Raw genomic sequence first — 21593 nt, forward strand, 5'->3', positions numbered from 1 at the left:
CGAGCCAGAGGCCGCCACACACCACGGAAGTTGGGTCCAAGCCCGCTGTCGTCTCCAGGGTCCCGCCCACCAATCCTCTGGACCCGCCCACATTTCTTCTAGATCCGCCCCTTTCAGTGCCGAACTGCAGTCGAGCTCTTCCCACGCCCTGTCAGCCACTGGTGAATTGAAAACCTGGAGAGCGGAACCCCAACCGGCAGCCGGAAGGCCCAGGGACACCTCATAGCAACAGCCGGCTAAGGGCATCTAGTGGGAAGCTGGGATTCATTCTAGCCAACCACGTCATGTCTCTGCACCCCATGGTACCATTCACGACCAATAAGAGAGCCTTCCCATACCACGTGACTTTCCTCCTTCAACCAATAGGGAAAAAATCTGTCGCTGGATCCGCAAGTACACCTCCCAGTGCCTCGCCAGGCGGGACGGTTCGGGCACGCTCTGCCAACCAATCGTAGGTGAGTTGGCGAGTGATGGGAAGCTTCGACCAAGCCAACCAGAGCTCGCGAGCCCCTTGCCACAGAGGCGGGCGGGATGGAGACAGGGCCCGGCTGCTGGGTTTTGGGAGGGGCAGAGATTGAGGAGCCAGTTGCTGTGCCCCGTTCTGGCAAAAGAACAAGATGGGTTGCAAGCCAGAATGATGAATTCCACTTTTAACGTCGTCTCCGTGGCATTCTGCCTAAATGATGGGCATGGAAATGGTGCTGAGGGATGTGGGCTGAATCGAGAACACAGGGACTTTTGTCTTCAGGGTGAGAAATGTTCCTGTCCTTAAGGAGATATCGTGCAGCAGTTGCATGGGTCTTCCAGGCGTTCCTCCCAGAACATTATTTTTTCTTTCACTATTAAGTTTTAAAACTTAGCGTTCTGTCGCTAGCATTACATCTTAGTTACACACCCTCTCCCACCCATAACGTCAAATTTAGGAGACGTTACATCCGCAAACATTCCTGCATTATTTTTTGCAGTTACTGGTTACTTGGTTTACTTTCTTTAAACTATGTCCTTCTCAAACTAGTCTCATCCGTTCGTTACTGTCGCACATTTCCTGTGAATAATACATTTCTGTAGTTCTATTGTTAAAGCCTGGCATACCTCTCCCCCTTTCCTCTTTCCCGCAAGGTCATCATGCAGAGGGGATTTTGGTCTGAGTTAAAAGCCAGGTGTTCTTTCACCATCTTTTCTGTCGATAGTCAAACTACTACAAAGACTACTCAAATTTAGTAGTTTCCTATTTCCCTATGGCTTCGTTATATTAGAATGGGTAACTTATATTTGCATTACCTTGCTATAATCAACACACACCAAGTTTTCATTTAAAATTATCAAGGACAAATGTCCTCTGAATTTAAAAATGTGTATGTAGTAAAATATAACTCAGCATTTCTTGATTACATATCGTTAAAATATGAATGGTACTATCTGAGCCACCAGAATCAGCAGTGAAGGTATTATATTAATAAAAAGGACTAAGAGTCAGGACTGTTTTAAGGGAATTGGAACCGAAGAGGGTCTACTATTTCATCCTAGACTAGTAATGTGAAATAGTGAATTAAAATGGAGAGAACTTACATGGATGCTTCATATCTGAGCTACTTTGGCAGGGATGTTTCAAGAGGATGTAGGTAAGTATGATGTTCACCTAGGTTTCCAGAAGTCTCATATTTTGTGTAAAACTGGTATGCTTATTCATGGTTTCTTTAGGTTAGTAGCAGCTATACTTCTTTTCCAAGGAAAGACAGACTGTCTTTTCTAAGATTCTAATTGTGCATCTTGGTGATAAGAAGTTCTTAGGTTTGTTAAATAGAGCCAGGAAGCATGAAGCTTTCTCTCTAGATCGTGACAACCCGTCTGGTACTTGCATTACAGAGAAGCTCTAAGTCCATTTACTTTGCAAGGAATAAAGATTCAGTGATTTGTGTTTTTGAGAAGTTTGCATTGGGATTGTGGGTCCAGAAGGTCGCCTTAAGTAACTGTTTTCATGACTCCTAGGTCCCTAGATGTTGAGAAGCTCTGGACTGAAGCTGTCACAAAAATAGTGAGTAGTCTCCTTAGTCACTCCACTTAGCATAATAGAGAGTAGGACAGCTTTGTGACATTTCTCAGGCTATTTCCCCTGACCTCTCATCAATGCTGACGTTTTTGATAAGAAGGAGTATAGAGACTGCAGCCCTTTGGGGGGGTTACAGCTCATTTATTTACAGGCCTTATATTGACAGGCCTCAGATTTCATGCTCAGTACCATAAAGGTTGATTTTTAACCACCAAGAGGCAAAAGAAACATAACAGGTCAGAGCATATTTTCTCACCTATTCTGGCTTAAATGATGGTACTTACCTGATTTGTGGCTGTATGTGAAATGTTGGGTGAAAGATTAGCTGCTATAAAAAGGATGTCAGGACGTGTAGAGAGTTTAGAGGACTTGAGGGGGAGATGGATGTCTGTTTTCTAACCCCTTAGTCATGTTCATTCTGATGCCAGCATAAACTCTATTCTGAGATGATTATAGAAATAACTTATATCTTCATTCATTTGTTGGTGGGAAATAAAAAATAAAAATGATATAAAAGAAATGTGAATTATGCCCAAGAGCTGTAAATCTGTAAGACAGTGAAAACTTAATGCTGTAACTGACACTGCAGGATCCCTTTAGTTTCCGAAGTGCATTGCCAGGAGAATAAAAGGAAAGAAAATCTTCATTTCTCCTCTCTCCACTAAATCTGAAAGGGAGTTATCTCACCTGTAGCCAGATACCTTCAATTATTGCACTTGTGTTACCATGGAAACCCAGGTCCATCTTTCTTTCTGTGAAAGATGTTGGAAAAGGTGGTATGAAGTGGGAAATCCACTGTATTCTGGGACTTCCTGACACCAGCAAGAAGCAAATATGCAGAGAATTTAATAGAACCAAATTAGTAGAGGATATTTGTAATGCGAGGGGTACTTTTTGACTGTAAAACCCTGATTCCTATTGCTTCTTATTAAAGCCTGCATGCCTCTGATTAACCATAAAGGGGAAGGGCACGTCAAGTACATTTAGCACCTGTGAAACGCTGCTGGCAATTATAAGGAGAGCAAACGATGGTTTCTTGCCCTCTGAGGCTCCTAATACAGTTGAGAATCTGAAATATATATGTAGAGTGGAAAGGAAGGGGCAAAATAAACTTTGTTCTTCCTTTAAAAATGTGATATGTCTTAGTGTTTTTGAAAAGAAAAGGAATTAGAATGCAGAAATTAATAAGTATGGGAACAACTCAATAAAAGAAATGTATGGGTGGACAGAGTAGATGTTTCAAAAGGCCATTTTAATCAGAAAAAAAATCTGAAAGAAAATACGTAATGATTAAAATGTAGGCAGAAAAAAGAAAAAGCCTGAAGAATCTTAAGAGCCGGAGGATTCTGTGGAAAACAGAGCTTCAGTGTGGTTCATTTAACAAAGCAGAAGAGCAGGCAGTGTTGCTTGTGTACCTAGCAGTTTCCCTTTATTTTTGCCAAAGAAGCTGGGATGAATCAGGATCGGACTTTAATAGCGTTGCTTTCCCTCTGCCCACCGTTAGTCCAGAAGTAGGCATGTGACTCAGTTCTTGTCATCGGAATGGGGAGAAGGCTGCTGGGGCTGGAGGGATTTCTAGGATATTGACAAGAGTGAGGAAATATCCCTGTTTACTGATGTCACTCTCCTTGCTTCCTGCTTTACACATTGAAATACGAGAATGTGGCCACCATCTTGGGGCTATGATGCATTATGGCATTATGATGCAGTACCGTAGAAAGCCAGCAACTTCAGATGGCCAAGGAGGAGGATGAAAAGAACCTAGGTTCTGCATGACAACATTGGACAGTCAAACTAACATTAGAACTTCCTATCTTTGGACTTATGGCTAAGTAAATAGCTGGTGTCTTTTGATTTAAGTCTGTGTTGGTAAGGTTTTCTGCATCTTACAGCAAAATACATCCCACCTGTTACAAAACGTGTGAGCCATTCCAGCCAAAATGGGGTTTAAAAAAATCAGCAAGCATTTGTGAGCACTTTCATTTCACTAATATCCGAATGATATTTCAAAGATACTATAATATTAATTGAGCAATTACTGTGTATATTTTTTAGGCTCTGGGGATACAACAATAAGCAATTATCCAAAAGGGCTTGTATTCTAGCAGGAGAGACAGATAGTAAGCAACCAATTACATGTTTATGTTATAAAATAATGGTTATCATTAAAACTAATAAGAAGGAAAAATCAGGAATTAGAAAAGGCATATAGTAATTATATAAATAATATTACAAAATGTATAACTAAATAGATGAATGAAATTTCAAAAACAAACACTTTCCAAGTAAATGAGAATGAAATGTATAGTTTATAGTGACATTCCCAGAGGTCGAAAGAAACAGTAAATTGGAGTAGGTTAGTCCAGGAGAGTTGTCTGAAGGAAATTAATATTGTATCAGGTTTTGAAGGAAGTGGCTAAAGGACAGGCTAGATGGGGCAGAAGAGAACACTCTAGATGTAAGGAACTGGAAGAGCAAAGGAAGAAAACAGGAATGAAGTAAGAGCGAATAAGGGAAATACCAGAATCACTTGATTTTTAAGTTCCCTGTAGCAACAGCATTCTAGGGGCATCTCTCAGAGAAAAAGAAAGATGCCAGAAGTCTCAAAGCAAGATTATTTAAAAGTATAAAAATAATATAGGAGAAAAATACAGAAGACAAAGTAGGAGTACAAGAGTGCATTTGAAATTAAGGCGTCATTCAAAATAATGAATAATTTATAATGTGGGCGTCAAAAGAGTTGTCATAAGAAGTAATTATGGATTTAAGGGCGTCAAGAAGGAGGGATTCAAACTTTCACAAATAGAAATAGAAGGAAACATGAGGAGTGGCAAAAAATGAGGACAGGTAGAAAAACAGTTTTTGCTTGTGGTTATTTTTACATGGTAGCTGTTATTGACATGCATTATGTAGAAATGAATGGAATTTGATTGAAAAGAAAAATTTCAATAGAACAGTGATACATAAAGATAGTCTTTTTGGTAACTAGTGTAATTTAAAATGTTTTCACTAGAATGCCTTTTTTGTACCTTGCTGTAGGAAAATCTTTTCAACAACAAAAGCTGTAAGTAATAATAAGTTACAGATTAGCAAAGCATTTTGGAAATAAAAAAAACCCATAGATGTGCCAAATGTAATAGTAGAGCAACAATAATAAATATTTGTAATAAAACTCAGAGCTTTTTAGGCATTATGTGGTTTCTGGTCAAACATGGTTGTAGTACTAATTTTTCTAATGCTATATTCTATACAAATATAAGAATTTTAAAAATTAAGCTATGGTAGATATATGAACACATCTTGGTATTATTGGAGGTAGGATTTACCACTCACTTTTTGTGACCCCAAGTGTAACCCTGAACAGACTTCTGTCTTAACGCCAATACCACGTGATTGCACTGTCTTCTCCAGTGACTGGGGAAAGGGACAGTGCTTTGTTCATTTTTGTTTTACCAGCATTCAGCACATTACCTAAAAACAATTGTGGGAATTTATAAAATGTTTGTAAATAAATGAACAATTGAGTGGACCATAATGTTGCTTCTAAAAACCCTGGGTTTTGAACACAGAGAAGATGAGAATAAAAGGAAAGGAATAAGGATTTTCCCTAAATCAAGGTGAGGTTGATAAAAGTGTCCTCCAAAGTTGGTCTTATCTCCAAAGAAGCTTGTATCTCAAAAACACTAAGTCTGCAACAGGCAAGGTCAATGGCAGTTTGTAGACCTGGAATTTAGTAGTGCCAGGAAAGATCTGAAAAATCATGTCTTCTATCAACTGACTGTTGTCTGAAATTCTGCACTTAGGATTTGGTCTGTTGATGTAAAAGTTATTTTTTTCCAATTAAAATGTAAGTGGGAGATATACAGTTAAATTTCACAGTCTGTCAACTTTGGGGCATGGAACTATGCTTACCTGGATGAAAAAGAAAATGAAGAAAGTAAAATAGAAGAAAATAGTTTAAATTGGGGGATAAGTCATGGCATGAGTATGTGCCCAGAGCGAGTATAAGGAGGCCATGTAAATCCACTTATTTTTGTCATACACTAACTAATTTTTTTCAGTAAGGTTAATCACTCCACATGGCGTAACATGAAAAATAACAGCCTTTACAATTACTAGATTCTTAAACTCATTTCAAATACTTTTTGATTTTTATGAGATTATAAGAATTTTTTAAACTTTGAAGCTGCATCCCTTCTCTGATTCCCTCCATTTATCTTCCGCTTCTCACATTATTGTGTTCAGCAGTGGTTTGGAGGCATCTTGGGGAAGACAGAGCAGAGTTATGGTGGAAGGACCATCTAACTCTTCTCAGCAGCCATCCAGTTATCTTGTTGAGGGAAGTTATTCATCCTGCTCTCTAGAATTATCACCTCAAAAATCAGTTTCCTGCTTTTCACAGAACAGTACACCATCTTTTACTATTATCCTAATTAATGTTTCTCACACAGCCGTACAAAATATTAATCACTTAATGAATTATTAACCACATTCATTGGGCTGTACTAGTTGAAAAATATGTCTTGTTTACTTAGTCAAAGCGCTATCTCTGTGCAGTGGCATTGATGGTGAAATTGATCAGAGTCTACATTTGAATGAGAGAAGCTGAGGGAGACATTTCAGAAAAAGTAAGCCTTATTTTCCTTGGTGTACCAAGTAGTCAAGGAAAGTTAAAGTATTTTCTTATACTTTGTCTTGATTACATTCTTTTGGGGACTGGTCTCTGGTGTTTATTAGGTTTTTAAGAAAGATTTTGGCCATTTTCCATGCAAACTAATGTTTCCAATGAAAAGATACAACAATGCATGTTAATTACATAAGAAATATTAATCTGTCAATGTAATTAAATTATGTAAGCAACAATTAGTTTCAAAGCTGGAATGGATTAAGTCAGTTCTATACTACACACTGACAAAGTGAAAGGAACTCAAATGGACAAACTGTGGTGCTGTAAGGTTATGATTCTTAAGATTTTTATATTAAAGTTGCAAAGTTTCAAACTGCTCAGTGCTGCTCTTTACATTAGGGCTGTAGACTCTCTTAAGCCTGAGGGTTCTACCTGCATATGTGATTGATGGGGTGGAGGCTGGACTGAGGTTTAGTAAGACATTTAACCATGCCTTGTATAATACTGCTTAAATGCTGGCTCTCACAAACACAGAAATAGCGAACATTAACTAGCTCTGTTTCGATATCTGCCATCTGCTTGTCAACTTAAAATCATGAAATCTATAAATTTGGAGAGGAGAGCTTTATTTCTTACCAAGAGTTGCAGCCAGCAGAGTGGCCATCCTAGCTGGCTGGGAAGTGTAACCTCAGGCAGAGACCAAAAGAAAAAGTTATTCTAGGGAGGATGAGATAGGAATTTATGCTGAATGGATTGGCCAAGTACATTTATTTAACACGTTGTAGGAGGAGCTATAAATATCCATGAAGAGGGGGCATGTGCATGAATAGTAAGCAAACATGGATGTTAGTTCATCCCTTGTTCACTTTGGTGTGGAAACTTCACATTTAAATGCATTCCAATTAAGCTCTATATGTCAAAAGGTGAAGCAGGGACGTGAAGGCACTCAGTGCTCAGCCTCTGTAAACCAGACAGAACCAGAATATGGTCAGTGGTCTCTTATCAGGAGAAAGTTACTGAAATCAGTCTTGTCCAATCAAAGCTGTAGCTGTGGCTTGTGCAACAGAGGGGTCAGTTAGTCAGCATCTGGTGCTCAATGAGCTACGATTGTTTCAATACTGCTTATCTTGAGGCCAGTGCTTGTTTAGCTGCTAGAGAATTAGAAAAACTTGTGGCAATTAGAGCATAGTTTATTCTATAAGGGTAGGGGTATGTTACTTTAGCTTTTTCTGGCATGGCCTTAGGTCTCATTTATTATTTGGTACTTTATTGCCACAAGGAGCCTGTTTCATTAGTCTTATGATCTCTATTTTATCTATTTTGTTTTTTTCCTCCACTTGATTCCAGAAAGGACTAAAGGACATTTCATAAATACATACCAGATAAACTTAAATAAAAATAAGAAAACTTTAAATAAAAATGATCTATATTAATACATTTCCAGTTTTAAGGGTCAAATAGATTGTTTCAAGAAACCTTTATCTATTCAAAATAAGTTTTGTCAGAAACTGTGTTGCACATTGGTGTACATCTCTTTAAATAGACTTCACCGTGGCATTCACACTTTGTCTTGCTCTATATGTCTTTGGGTTGGGGTAGGGGGAGCATTGTTAATGCCCAAATCCTTCCCAATTCTCATCAGTGAATAATCTGGGGGAAGGAGGGTTGGGAATGTGTATGTTGAACAAAATCCTCTAAATGATTCTGACTTGCCTCTGGGTTGAAAATCAATTTAACAATTCTATGTGTTTTCTGAAGTAAAGGTCACACTTAGAGGAACTAGTGATCTTGGAAATTTTTACCGAGGATACTAATGAGATGGCCTACCCCAAATCCAGAATTTAACTTAAATTCCACCTCCCCTTGTTTTCCTTAAACTAATCTCTCACCATGTTTTCCAAAAACTTTATACCTTTCTTCTCATGTGTACTGCAATTTGTCTTGCATTATATTTATCTTTGTCGTTTCAGCTGGTATATGGACTCATGGATGTCTGGTGGGGAGGAGGGTGGAGAATCTATAAGTTTTTTCATCTTTCTAATCTTTATTATGCTTTAGTCCATAGTATATATTCAATAAATGTTTAATGAATTGGATTAAATATAAAACATTACATGTTATGAAAAGTATGCTTAATTTTCAAATTATCAAATTATTTTATTCTCCCTACTAAAGGGAAATCAATGGTGTTTTTCAACTTTGAACTGAAACTCTAAACTATATGAACTCATAACAATGTGAAATTTTAAACAGTATTATTCTTCAAAAGACAGTAACATAGGCTTAATTCACAGGAACTGCAACTGGGTCTCATCCTTTAAGCAATCATTTTTAATGTTCTAACCAAATCCTTATACTAAAAGACAAACAACTGCTGAATGTGATAAAGTAATGGAAAAATATAGAAAAACTCCCATTTTCTCTATCTCATTGTGTGTGAAATCATTCTTAAAAAGAATCACTTCCACTTCTATTTGAATCAAAAATAGCCAATAAGGCGATTCTAACTGGTTTAAAAAAAAACCAACAAGAATAAAACAAATCACCAAGGCAAACGAGTTTTAAAAGGTATGAGTCATCAAGGTTAAAAAATATTAGAAAAATATATAAAAACTTACGCATGTCCTTGATATAGTTTTGTCTTGTGTCCCCTTAAAATTTCAGTAGCTTTTCTTGTTGCTTAGAAATCAAGGACATCTGATTGGCAGGACTTTGACAAGCTGCTAAGGAAACTATTTATGATGTCTTCAGTCCCCATATTAAAGACCCCCTTTTTCATTCCAGCTGAGGGCTGGTGTAGGCAGGACAGGAAAGCTTACAGATGGTGGGAGGCACAGAATCTTCATAGGGGCTGAGGCAAGAATATCCAGATGACAGCAGACAGGAGAGAGAATAAAAGATGCCAGCCTCCTCAATGTGAGTTTACAGTGGCTGCCTTAGTTGGGGGCTTTTGGCATGGTTCTCATGAATTACACAATCTAATCTACTTCTGTACAGAAGATTTTAGAGGCACAGTTGAGTGTGCTAAAATGGCATTACTACCTACTCAGAACATGATGCTTCTGTGTGCCCATATGCCCAACTTATTTTCAAATGTATTTGAGAAAAATAGAAAATAGGCATTCTTAGTACTAGAGACATACAATAAAAATGCGCATGACTATCCATTTGTAGGTTTCTTGGGAGTTTTGTCAGGCTCCAGGGGACCCATTTTTGTACTACATGAGTTCTCTGGTCATAGATCGTTGATGTGGTCATTGGCACATGGTGCCTAGCTCGTGAGCCAGTAAGATTTGTTTCCTCCTAGGAATTTAGAACTAGAGTCCAGAGGGTGGGGCTGGGCATTTGAACTAGGAAGTAAGGAAAGCCACACTGGGAAAGCCTTTGATGGCCTCTGTGTACGACTCAGCAGAAATGCTAATCTGCAGAGAAATGTCAAAGAATAAAGTCGATTCTTAGAGAAACAGTGATGGCTCACTTAGTTCCTGAGAGCTTTCCTACTCATGAGGAGATCCAACTGCATTTTCTACCATTGGCATTGAGATCCCCGCCTCCACCCAAACATTACACTAAATTTTCCTTTAAGTTAGTATCAGTGGTTTGCTGGTTTTCTATTACAACCAGAAGGTTTCTGAAAAAGACAAAATTATCCTGTTGGAACATGTTCTCTTATATCTCTGTTAGGAGTACATTGGAAATGAACAGCATTCTATTGTCAGTTTGTTAGTATTAATTATAAATTATGGCCGAATAATTTTTCAGAAGCTAATTGCATATAGCTGATGACAGTGACTTCTGGAGCTGCTTTATGATAGTGTTAGTTAGAGGGTCCTGCCAGATTCCCTGGAGGAGATAGTTTGTCCTTTCTGTAATGATGGAAATAATGACTGTTATGCAGGTTTAATAACAAGATGCAGTGCAAAAGCTTCAGGCACTAGCCAGGTCATGTGACATGAGGCCTGGGATCAGCTTATCTCACAGACCCAGACATAGAACCCCGTGCCAGTCCCACAACAAGTGGACAATCCAGGAGGATTTGAGTATTTCCTGCAGCTATTCAACACATACAGAAAGAGGTGGTTTGCTTCAACTTAACTATTTATTGTTGTTCTTATGCAGCAACAATTCTCCAGTTGTCATCTGGAGAAACGGAAAAGTAATATGAAATCATCTAGTTCCTCTTTAAGATAGTACTTGGGATCCTGTGAATGCAGGGATTTACTTATTGTCCTACCTGCAGGGAGGGGCATTCAGGGCTTCTGGATCATAACCTTGGTCACATTTTAAAACTTGATGTAATATCTAAAATAGCTGTATTTATATTTTAAATTAACTTGAAAATGAAACTACTAGACCGTATAATTTACCTGCTAAATTTGGACATTTTTGAGAATAAAAAGGGATGCTATTAATAATAAAATGAAAACAGGCCTTATAAAACCATCAGGTCTCATGAGACTTACTCACTACCACAAGAACAGTATGGGGAAATCACCCCCATGATTCAATTATCTCCCACTGGGTCCCTCCCACAACATGAGGGAATTATGGGAACTGTAATTCGAGATGAGATTTGGGTGGGGACGTAGCCAAATCATATCACAATGTTAAGTTGCTCTTAATCATTTTATTGATGAAGTACAACAGGTTGATTAGTAATACAGGAGTTTTACCTGACCCTTACTTACCTGTTTTATAAATGTTGTTTTGGAGAAAGCCACTCCTATGATTTGTTTATAAGAAGTCTAGCATGGAGTGTCGGTGATCACATTTAGAGAATTATAACTGTGATATTAATGAGGACTGACAATGTGGATGATGATGATCCAATTCATGTGCATCAGAAAAAAAATCACAACTTGATTTTTTTACCTGCTTTGTTTCAATTAATCCTAATTTTTAGAAAACAGATAAATGCATGACCCAGACAAGGGTCTTTGCTTAGGAAAGATTTGGAATTTTCTCATGCCAAGAGATCCTTTCCTAAGGCCTTTTCCAATTGAATCCAAAGTTTGCCATCCAGTTCTTCCAGAGGAGAAGAATCTAGATTTAGTAGATTATTGTTATTATTATTATTATTTTGCCAACTTCTAGTCTCTCCTTCATGTATTTTACAGCTCCTTAAAGTTTCTGGCTATAGCCCAGCCCTCCAGCTCCCTGACTGAGATGGGACCTATCGGAAGCATGTGGGTGTTAAAATCCCAACTTGCTTCCATTCCTCTGAACTTAAATTGGGGTCCTCCGGCCCTATGGATAGCCTTAACCTCATTACCTCATTTCCACTCCGGGTTTGAATTTCTTCTCTCTTTCTGTATCTAGTGATTTCCCATTCTATCTTCTAATCCTGACTTTAATGTAATTATATTTGCTATATTTTGTTCAATAATTACAAGTTATTGGAATGGGGCCAAGAGCCCTTTCTCAGCAGTTTAGTCTCCAGATGTTGGTATAAATGAAGATTAGACTTCTCCTGGTCTTCAGATCTTTCAGAATGCCATGTCTAATTTTTTTCATGAACAGAATTAACAGAGGAAACCAGAGCCAGTATCTAAAATCTCAGAGTCCATCACAATGTTTTGAGTTCATCATATATTGTGACATAGTCCATCACAATGTTTTGGGAAAACAAAATAAAACAATCTCCTACCCTAAAATACTTAGTATCTTTAATTAAAACCACCAACCTTAAACCCTGATGGCAGTGAAACTGCCAATTTTAAACTTTGCGAAGGAGCTGGGGTGGTTTTACTAGGAATAATCACAACAGGTCAGGTAGTATTTGTGGAGGGTTCACTTTTGAGTAGGAGTGTGGGGGTCACCACAAGAAGTTCTGTCCACATCAACTCAACCCTTGAGGAACATGGAGCACACATCAGAATGCAGAGGTACACTTGCCTTTACAGTGTCCGAGTTCCTATCAGTGAGCCACACTATTCTCAGTTCCTCAGGGTCCACAGTCTTTTTGCACGTTTTTTGTATGGTACCCTGAACTATGACTGGGTACCTTCACTGTAGCTTCAGTCAAGATGTGATTGATGTAGACGCATTCACTGACGTGTGTAGGGTTTTCCTGGATTTGTTTTCCCTTGCAGTTTTGGATGGCTGGTTCTCTGGGGCTCAGTGACCACACCAGGCAGTCGGAGTAAGGCTGTGCTCTGGCAGGGACTGATGAGGCCTGGAGGAGTGGGGATGTGCACAGACTCACAATATCTTTTTTTTTTTTTTCTTTTTGGCATTTAAAAAGCATCAGATTACATTGTGAATAAATCCATATTGGAAGGTTATTTAAGTCAGTAAGACCAGTCTGCCAACCACATAAGCTGTACAATAGCCTCTATCAGGCTGCTTAAAGGAAAGTGGGCTGAAGATTGATCCAGGATGCCAGGACTTGCATCCTAAAAGTCAGGCTCTTTCCCTCTGCCTCCTTTACTACAGAGGGAAAGGAGTAGGGGAAACCAAGGTAAAGAGTTTCACGAACTTCCACTCTCCCCCTCACGTCAGCTCTCAGCACTAAAGGGGCAAGTTAGGAAACACAAGTGTCCATCAACAGACTACATGGATGAATAGAATGTTTTATATCCATACAGCTGAGTATCAGCCCTAGATAGGAAGGCAATTCTGACACATGCTACAACATGGATGAACCTTGAGGACATTGTGCTATGGTGAAATAAACTCATCACAAACAAATACTGTATGATTCCACTTATATAAAATATCTAGAACAGGCAAATTCATAAATATAGAAAGTAGAAGTCACCAGGCACTAGGGGGAGAGGGGAATGGGGAATTGTTGAATGAGTATAAGAATTCTGCTTGAGTTGATGAAAAAGATCAGGAGAGGGATGATGGTGATGGTTGTACAGCATTGTGAATGTACTTAATGCTGCTGAACTTAAAGCCACTCAAAGTGGCTTCTGTGTATAAAACCACAGTTCTTAAAAAGGCAAGTTGAGGGGATTACCACTTCCGGAAAGATGGAGTGGATTCACTTTTCCCTATTTCTCACTGAGCACAACCAAAACCCCTGGACATGCATGATATGTAGAACAAACAGAAGAGTTTAAAAGGTAGAGAGAAGAAAGCAAAGCCTCCAGGGACCTTGAGGCCCAATAAATGATGCAGATGTGAGTTTCCTCGGTTTTCTTTTTGCTTCATATAACCTAGACTGGGTGCTGCAGAAGTCGCCTGCTTGGAAACACACCAATAATTGCAGGCAAAAAAAGAAAAAAAAGAAAAAAAGAAAAAAAAAAAAGCCCTGAGTAAAGGGCTTGACATTGAAGGTGCTGGTTTCATATTTGATGGGGGAGGGAAGCAGGTGGAGCTGCAATAGGTGACTTGATCTCTAGGCCTAGAGAGTAGCCCCCAGATCGCTGTGGATGCAAACTTGCTGGAAGGATCTCAAAGACACCCATTGAGTCCCCTAAATTTTTCCTTTATTCAGATTATATAAAACTTTTGTTTTACTCTATTTAGGTTAAATAGTACACAAAACGTTGCCTCATTTCCAATCTTCACAAAAAATTTCAAAGACTGGTTTGATACAGTATATAGTATGGGACTCCTTGGTTATTGTAGCTCAATACAGTGTCTGCAGAAACTGAGCCAGTTCAGGTGATTCTACCCCAAGTAAGTATGGTTACTCAGGAGAAATTATACCCAGAACTGGCATTATTCCAGCACTTTTAAACAAATACTGAGAATTTCTAAAATTCAAACCTGGTAGAGATTAGCTAACCTTTAACCCTATGAGAAGAACAACATTTAACCCCAAAGAAATCCTCAGTTGCAAGTCTCTTTACAGCTCTGTAAACAACAGGGTGGAGAATGAGGTGAAGGCTGCACCTGACAAATCACCAAACTCTTGTTTCTGTTCCTTTGTTTTCTCATCTGTAAAATGGGGATAATAATAAAAATTCTTCTAAAGGTTAAAAAACATCATGTTAGCTACTCACAGTTCTCATCACAAACTGTAAATCTTGGAAAGCAGGACTCTCTTTGCCTTTAGAACATTCCAGAAAAACCTAGTCTGCTGTCTTGTAGACATTCAGGTAGGACTTAACTGACCACAGCATTGTGTCCACTGCTGAGCACTGAGTACCAGTACTCTGAACTATGGAAGACCTGGAAGGTCTCTTTGTATCCCTGGGGTCAGAAATCTACACCACCTGGTCAAAGGTCCTGTTCTTGATGGCTTAAAAATCTGACCACTCTCTGATCCCAGGCAGGAATATCCCAGTGGCAGAGGAGACGGGTACAGTTCTTCATTAAAACAGCCATATCATTTCTTATACATCCTCCTCGGAGGATCTCAGGATTATCTTGTCTTCTTCAAATCTAATTAAACCATGAAGCCACCCTATGAATGAGTGGACTTTTTAATCCCCGTCTTGCAAGTTGAAAAACTTGTTTGGTTAAATTATAATATCAGGCATACTAATTTAGGCATATAAGAAGTGTAAGCAACATTCAACGCTTACTCCATATTTTGTCCACTGGGTTCTACTTGGCAGGTACCAAAGAAGAAAAATTAATACCTTATCATTTATGCCTGCTGTTTTTGTGTTTTTGTTTTTTAACCTCCCCTAGTTATCTAAGGGACTTTAATTCTCTAAATCTCAAGGTGGTAGGCTGACTTTAGTGTAAGTAAGATGTAAATGTAGTGATCACTTTTTGAGGGATCTAGATATTTAATTTAAAATGTCTCTAGTTAAGGACAAATAACAATTTCTTTAATCTATACAGTGGTCTCAATTAGGCAGTGGTTAGTAAAAATGTATTTAAAAGGCCTAAATCAAAAGTTAACGAAATTGGTTGTTTATTTCACCTGCTGTTAAAGGATAACCACAAACTTCATTCTTGGGTGTCCTCACTTTCTTATTTACATGAATTATTTATCTTATGTCTCAAAATTTAATACATGTCATAGAGAGCTGCAAATTACACAATTCATCTTGGGTTTTGCAGTTTGCTGTCTACACGGGTAATCAATCTCAGCTATTAGTTTTATTTATTAAACCCAGCTCAAGAAGTAAAGGTTTGACCCTATCTTATATTATGCTAAAAAAAAAAGATGGTTAGTCCGAGATGTTGGATGCAGTGCAGCTAAAAAGAAAACCAATTTAAGTGAAAGGTGAATTAATAAATGCTGTGCCAATCCTGCATGTCAGGATTATGGGAGGAGATTAATGTTTTGTTCCTGCCAAGACAGAAATCAGAACATGCTGGACAGCAGGTAAAAAAAAAATTAATTAAATAATGGTTTCAAAAGTCATTCTGAATCAGTGAAACAAACTTTGGAAATGTTAAGAAAGGAACTGTCAGGTATAAAAACCCACCAGCCTCTGCTTAGCTGAGTTTTTTTTTGTTTTGTTTTGTTTTGTTTTGTTTTGTTTTTTTTTTTTTTGAGACAGAGTTTTGCTCTTCTCGCCCAGGCTGGAGTGCAGTGGCACAATCTTGGCTCACTGCAACCTCCACCTCTCAAGTCCAAGTGATTCTCCTGCCGCAGCCTCCCAAGTAGCTGAGATTACAGGCATGTGCCACCACACTCAGCTAATTTTTTGTATTTTTAGTAGAAATGAGGTTTTACCATGTTAACAAGGCTGGCCTCAAAATCCTGACCTCAAGTGATCCACCTGCCTCGGCCTCCCAAAGTGCTTGGATTACAGGTGTAAGCCACCACGCCTGGCCTTAGCTGATCATTTTTAAAAAATAATAATTGGTTTCTATCCTAAGATCCTCAAGCAAAATGTTCAATAAGCTTAGTCAGTAAGTCCAGTGACAAAATGCTCAGAAAACTGCTAATGAAATCCTTTTTGAGTGGTGTTTTGTGTGCTGCCTTCACTTGAAAGTTCATAGTAGAGGAAGATTTAGGTCCTGTGACTATGCATCTGGACTTGGGGAGGACAGAGGAGGAGGAAAGATGCGTTACAAATTAAGAACCCGAGCTCAAAAATTTCAGGCCGTGCTAAGTTATTCACATCATTTTTTTGCCCCACCTCATATTAAGACTATGTTTGTCACCCAATTTCATAAAACTGTCTTCATTTTTAAGCTTTCCAAACAGCTAAATAATGAACTTTTATTAAGTAGAATACTATTGTAGAATCCTAGGAACTTGGCCACTAAATAGCATTGCAGTTAGAGAGCTCAGTATGCTGAAGTCATAATGTTTGGTTTTTGCTCAGTGTTCATAAACATCTTTTCTCAGGCAGCAAAGTCTTTATATTTGCTGTTCTCCTCCTGCCTGGAACATTCTCTTTCCTCATTCCCTATTTAACTCATACTCAACCTTCAAATCTCAGTGTACAAGATTTTCTAGGGAAGCCTTCTAACATTCCGGATAAACAAAGATCCCTTTGTTATAGATTCTCATTTCCTTTCCACAAAACTTCTTTTGATTTCCATAAAATTTTCACTTATCCATAGAATTATTTTATTGGTGTCTGTCTCTCCCAAGGGAAAGTGAGTTCCATGAAGTCGGGTGTCTCATCATTTCACCTCTAGTTCTTAGCACCGTGATTGCAGCAGAGCAAGAACTCCCATTACCATTTGTTGAATCAGTGGCTGAAAAGCAAGAGCAATTATGCTTTTGAATTTGGCGGAAAAAGGCATGCAAAACACAACTTCTGTGCCTTTTATAACCATTATGGAATCAGTATCCTTGAGGTCAATAAGAAGGGACAAGTTTTCCTTAGTATTTTAAGCACAGGAATGACTATACAAATGAACAGCAACCTTCACATAGAGCGTCAGCTCATTAGGAAATAACTATGAAAGATGTTTGAATGGATGATTCGCTATTGTGCTGCAAATACATAAGTGGCTTTAGAATTGACATCAATTTTCTATCATTTGGTTGGAAGAATGAAAGAGGAGAAAATTGAGATGGCCCCACTGAGTGCCTTGATCATGGATAATTATATCCTGCTTTTCCCACTGCTGTAACATCTGCTGACCTGCCAGGACATGTTTTATTGCTCTATTGCAGCAGGAGAGATCAGCAACGCAACCATCTTGTAGAGATTAGAAAATGGGATTTCCTTTTGTTCTATGACCTCAATGCCCCCTCCTCCCCACCCCTTGTGACCTTTAGTTCCTCTTTCTTTTGTCAGAGAAAGTGTCACATATGGATTTCCTCTTCAAAAACTGCAAAAGAAATTCAAGGTTTCATTCCTTTTCAGCCTGCTGCTTGGCCTAGTGACAAAACCTAGTGATTGTTTTAAATATAAATATAAATGAAATAGTAAAAATTGAGACCTGAGCAAGAAATTTTCTGTAGTTCATTTTCATCTCATCTCCAGTTGATGCAACACATGTCCATTGCATGTCTTTGATACAGAAGGCACTATGGTATGTGTTAGATAATAAAATGAAAACATTCACAGTCTAGTAGGAGGAGCAAAGTTGCAGTTATCAATCTAAGACAATGATAAATATTAAAATAGAAGCACAAAGAAAATGTTATAGAAGCACAGGGGAAGGGGAGAATAATTCCAATTTAGGGGTTTTGGAAGATTTGAGGAAGGATTTGGACTTTGAAATGTGGATTTTTAATAATGGAGAAGCTGCACTTTGGGAGTCTGTGGACAGATCACCTGAGGTCAGGAGTTCAAGACTAGCCTGGCCAACATGGTGAAACCCCGTCTCTACTAAAAATACAAAAATTAGCTGGGTGTTGTGTCATACACCTGTAATCCCAGCTACATGGGAGGTTGAGGCAAGAGAATTACTTGAACCCCAGAGGCAGAGGTTACAGTGATCTGAGATCACTCCACTGCACTTCAGCCTAGGCAACAGAGCAAGACTGCATCTCAAATAATAATAATAATAATAATAATAATAATAATAATGATAATGATAATAACAATAATAAAGATTTCAGGGAGCTTAAAGAGGAAGAAGAGGGTCTTCTAGGCAGAAGGAACAAGGGAAACCTAGACAAGAAGGTAGGAAAGCATAAAGGATGCTTTAAAATCATTGAATAATACTGTGTGGCTGGAGTTTGCAATGTTTGGAGATAATGAGAAGTAGATGATAAAAGTAGATGGAGCCTATGTATAGAGTAAGCCTCAAATGCTATATAAGGCAATTTGGGCTTTATTCTGTAATAGGATATATTAGGGAAGGTTGCCTTGATCTGAGTTTTAGTAAGTTTTTGTTTGGTGTGGTTTAGTAAGACAGCTGGAATTCTACTCTGATGAGGTGGTGAGAGATTAACAGGGAGGCCAGCTCAGTTCTTAGCATTCTTCCTACGTCTGGTCCTCTTATTCTTTTTTTTTTTTTTTTTTTTTTTTTATTATACTTTAAGTTCTAGGGTACATGTGCATAACGTGCAGGTTTGTTACATATGTAAACTTATGCCATGTTGGTGTGCTGCACCCATCAACTCGTCAGCACCCATCAATTCATCATTTATATCATGTATAACTCCCCAATGCAATCCCTCCCTCCTCCCCCCTCCCCCCTCCCCATGATAGACCCCAGTGTGTGATGTTCCCCTTCCCGAGTCCAAGTGATCTCATTGTTCAGTTCCCACCTATGAGTGAGAACATGCGGTGTTTGGTTTTCTCTTCTTGTGATAGTTTGCTAAGAATGATGGTTTCCAGCTGCATCCATGTCCCTACAAAGGACGCAAACTCATCCTTTTTTATGGCTGCATAGTATTCCATGGTGTATATGTGCCACATTTTCTTAATCCAGTCTGTCACAGATGGACATTTGGGTTGATTCCAAGTCTTTGCTATTGTGAATAGTGCCGCAATAAACATACGTGTACATGTGTCTTTGTAGTAGACTAATTTATAATCCTTTGGGTATATACCCAGTAGTGGGATGGCTGGGTCATATGGTACATCTAGTTCTAGATCCTTGAGGAATTGCCATACTGTTTTCCATAATGGTTGAACTAGTTTACAATGCCACCAACAGTGTAAAAGTGTTCCTATTTCTCCACATCCTCTCCAACACCTGTTGTTTCCTGACTTCTTAATGATTGCCATTCTAACTGGTGTGAGATGGTATCTCATTGTGGTTTTGATTTGCATTTCTCTGATGGCCAGTGATGATGAGCATTTTTTCATGTGTCTGTTGGCTGTATGAATATCTTCTTTTGAGAAATGTCTGTTCATATCCTTTCCCCACTTTTTGATGGGGTTGTTTGTTTTTTTCTCATATATTTGTTTGAGTTCTTTGTAGATTCTGGATATTAGCCCTTTGTCAGATGAGTAGGTTGCAAAAATTTTCTCCCATTCTGTAGGTTGCCTGTTCACTCTGATGGTAGTTTCTTTTGCTGTGCAAAAGCTCTTTAGTTTAATTAGATCCCATTTGTCAATTTTGGCTTTTGCTGCCGTTGCTTTTGGTGTTTTAGACATGAAGTCCTTGCCCATGCCTATGTCCTGAATGGTACTACCTAGATTTTCTTCTAGGGTTTTTATGGTATTAGGTCTAACATTTAAGTCTCTAATCCATCTTGAATTAATCTTCGTATAAGGGGTAAGGAAAGGATCCAGTTTCAGCTTTCTACTTATGGCTAGCCAATTTTCCCAGCACCATTTATTAAATAGGGAATCCTTTCCCCATTTCTTGTTTCTCTCAGGTTTGTCAAAGATCAGATGGCTGTAGATGTGCGGTATTATTTCTGAGGACTCTGTTCTGTTCCATTGGTCTATAGCTCTGTTTTGGTACCAGTACCATGCTGTTTTGGTTACTGTAGCCTTGTAGTATAGTTTGAAGTCAGGTAGCGTGACGCCTCCAGCTTTGTCCTTTTGACTTAGGATTGTCTTGGCAATGCGGGCTCTTTTTTGGTTCCATATGAACTTTAAAGCAGTTTTTTCCAATTCTGTGAAGAAAGTCATTGGTAGCTTGATGGGGATGGCATTGAATCTATAAATAACCTTGGGCAGTATGGCCATTTTCACGATATTGATTCTTCCTATCCATGAGCATGGTATGTTCTTCCATTTGTTTGTGTCCTCTTTGATTTCACTGAGCAGTGGTTTGTAGTTCTCCTTGAAGAGGTCCTTTACATCCCTTGTAAGCTGGATTCCTAGGTATTTTATTCTCTTTGAAGCAATTGTGAATGGAAGTTCATTCCTGATTTGGCTCTCTGCTTGTCTGTTGCTGGTGTATAAGAATGCTTGTGATTTTTGCACATTAATTTTGTATCCTGAGACTTTGCTGAAGTTGCTTATCAGCTTAAGGAGATTTTGGGCTGAGACGATGGGGTTTTCTAAATATACAATCATGTCATCTGCAAACAGGGACAATTTGACTTCTTCTTTTCCTAACTGGATACCCTTGATTTCTTTCTCTTGCCTGATTGCCCTAGCCAGAACTTCCAACACTATGTTGAATAGGAGTGGTGAGAGAGGGCATCCCTGTCTTGTGCCAGTTTTCAAAGGGAATTTTTCCAGTTTTTGCCCATTCAGTATGATATTAGCTGTGGGTTTGTCATAAATAGCTCTTATTATTTTGAGGTACGTTCCATCAATACCGAATTTATTGAGCGTTTTTAGCATGAAGGGCTGTTGAATTTTGTCAAAAGCCTTTTCTGCATCTATTGAGACAATCATGTGGTTCTTGTCTTTGGTTCTGTTTATATGCTGGATTACGTTTATTGATTTGCGAATGTTGAACCAGCCTTGCATCCCAGGGATGAAGCCCACTTGATCATGGTGGATAAGCTTTTTGATGTGCTGCTGAATCCGGTTTGCCAGTATTTTATTGAGGATTTTTGCATCAATGTTCATCAGGGATATTGGTCTAAAATTCTCTTTTTTTGTTGTGTCTCTGCCAGGCTTTGGTATCAGGATGATGTTGGCCTCATAAAATGAGTTAGGGAGGATTCCCTCTTTTTCTATTGATTGGAATAGTTTCAGAAGGAATGGTACCAGCTCCTCCTTGTACCTCTGGTAG

The 21593-nt window shown here is 38.6% G+C and overlaps 1 long non-coding RNA gene across 1 annotated transcript in view; it reads left to right on the forward strand.

Annotated features, from left to right (window-relative positions):
* The first annotated feature begins 590 nt into the window (after nt 1-590).
* LOC115894580 overlaps nt 591-21593 on the forward strand; it is a 34950-nt gene continuing 13947 nt past the window's right edge. Inside the window, exons 1-2 of the long non-coding RNA XR_004054709.1 lie at nt 591-749; nt 1990-2035. This is a non-coding gene — a long non-coding RNA (uncharacterized LOC115894580). The remainder of the gene's footprint in view (nt 750-1989; nt 2036-21593) is intronic.

The sequence above is a fragment of the Rhinopithecus roxellana genome, chromosome 18 (genome assembly GCF_007565055.1).
Source record: "Rhinopithecus roxellana isolate Shanxi Qingling chromosome 18, ASM756505v1, whole genome shotgun sequence".
NCBI lineage: Eukaryota > Metazoa > Chordata > Mammalia > Primates > Cercopithecidae > Rhinopithecus > Rhinopithecus roxellana.